A 2,598-nucleotide genomic window follows, 5' to 3' on the forward strand; every position below is an offset into this window, starting at 1 on the left:
ATCAATTATCATTACAATTAATAATTTGTAATGATTTAGAACCACACATAGATGCTTTAAATTATACATGTGAAATATTTATATGAAGTAAGACGAGTTGAGCTGATTTAAACAAACAAAACAACAACAAACCAACGTATTCATAGTCATTATTTTGTTGGAATTAAATCTTTACATAGATTGCTAATTTTCTATTACCTCCCTTTATAAAGGCAACATATCTATTTTGCCTTTTTTATTTCATCATAGAAGAAAAGTCAGTGTAGAACGGTAAAATATAAAGAAATAATGCACGATATTTTTTAAATAAGTTTGTACATGTATCAACCGCAATTCACCTTTCAAAATCATGATTTGGTAATATATTAGATCGCTAAATTTAAAACAGGTTACGAACACCTCAAAGATGCTGCTCCTGCATCAGTTACAACCAATAGTAACATCGTAAAATCAGCCAAATCTAACAGAAACACGCAATATATACCGTGAGACAATTGGTTCGTGTTAGCACGTGTTTCTGGTATTTATTTTGAAGAAAAAAATAATCTAAAGTTAAGACTGATGACAGCTAGGTGGATACCTCATTTGCTTACCTATGATCAATGAAAATGCAAAGACATTATTAAAATTGTATCCAAAAAATACCAAAAAGAGCTTTGATAATTAAGTTACTAGCTGGTGATGAGACCAGAGTCAAAATGTTTGAGTTCTAACAGAATCTGGGCATCAAGAATGCAAGAATGCAAACGCTGATATGATTGGTTATATTATATAAGGTGTTAAAATGAATGTTCATATTACGAAATGACGTTTACTGTGTTGTTTACCCGCCCCCCCCCCCCTTCTCCCACGAAGTGGTGTGGCAGGACTGGTCTATACGGTTTAGCATACAAATAACACTCTGCTTCAATCAAACATTTATTCACGGTTTTGTACATCAAAATGACATTCTATAGGATCTCTAATATTTATGGTTCTGAAAATATATAAATATACATATATGAACAGAAAATATATATTATCAATTCAGTTCATCATATTATTAATTATTACATATATTATTATTATTTACATAAAACATATGCAGGTCAGTGGTCCCTTTTAATCATAATTCATCCATATTCATTTATCAAAAATATAAGATATGTTATCAAAATACAAATTACATAACTTTTTTTTCTAGAATTACTTTTTTACACTATCCCAACACTGTGCCTGGTCCCTTTGACTTACACACGTCTCTATCATACATATCTTTACAAATTACTCAGGTTCCTCACCAAACTGTAAACCTTTATATTTATCTTTCTATCACACATATCTTTCTTCTCCAATACTAAAACTGGTGCTGTTAAACAGGAACAAATTAGATATTAAGTATTATGCATTTAAAGATTTGAGATCCGAAACTAGTTATATTAGTTAAATTAGAAGAAGAATAAGAAGTTCGGTCATTGAAAATGCCATCTCAAAATGTCAAACATTTACAAGGTATAAATTTAAATAAAAAGCCAAAATAAGTGAACATTAAAATACAGGAATGATTTAGCAATACAGCATAATATATTTAATGTAAGAAATTATCCTTTACTTAAACATTTAACTACATGTAAAGATAAATATCTAACCCACGCCAAAAAAACCGCCTTTTCCTCACGCTGACCAAATTCCCGCTCTACCTCCAAGTAGAAGAGTATTCAACATTAATAAAAATTAGCGCAAAGATACGAAAACATCAGAAAGTAATAAATAACAAAAAGATGTATTTCGGACCCTACTACAGTGGCATATTGTGAACTTATGTATTCCTTTAAAACAAATCAAAAATTCAAAATGAATGACGTGAAGTACTGTAGTTTTTTAGCTTGTGATAAAGTTATTGTGGTTATTCTTTTATCTTCTTCATACAACAAGCATGGGAACTTTGTTAGCTTACATAAACATTTATAAAACGCCGTCAAAAAAAATAAGAAGCTTGGTATAAGTTTTCAGCTCGAAAGTGAAACATAAAAATAAAAGATATTTTGCTCTCTAAAATACATTAATTATGATGAAATTAAAAGGCTAGTTTACAACATAAAACATGCTGTTTGAAACGATAACGCGTTTTGTGATAAAATGAAAAATTTACAATAACACGCCACTTCATTTTCACGATTTCATATTGAGTTATAAACACTTAGAAGAAAATTGAATCACATTTCATGTCAATAAAAATATTTGATTTACTTGTTACTTTTCTCAGATTGTTTTATCTCTAAAGGTATGATAAATATACTTCTATTTCGTTTGTTAACTACTCATATTATCGCATATTTTAATTAGATTTTAAAATGGTCGGAAATTGGAAAGTAAATATAGACCCAAACTTGGCGGCATTATAAAACAATATACGTGGCTGATAAACATGAACTCTCCCTTTATTCCCTATTGTTATAACTAAAGCTTTTCTATTACAATTTGTCTGGTCGATGAATTTTCTTTAAAAATCAATTTTTAACCAATAATTGTTAATGTTTATATACGTATGAATCTAAGTAGTTTATTGTTTCATATAAGTGGGCTTCCGAAGAATCAATTCTCTCCTCCAATCCTAAC

This window comes from Ruditapes philippinarum, unplaced genomic scaffold (genome assembly GCF_026571515.1).
Source record: "Ruditapes philippinarum isolate M1 unplaced genomic scaffold, ASM2657151v2 ctg848_1_1_1_1, whole genome shotgun sequence".
NCBI lineage: Eukaryota > Metazoa > Mollusca > Bivalvia > Venerida > Veneridae > Ruditapes > Ruditapes philippinarum.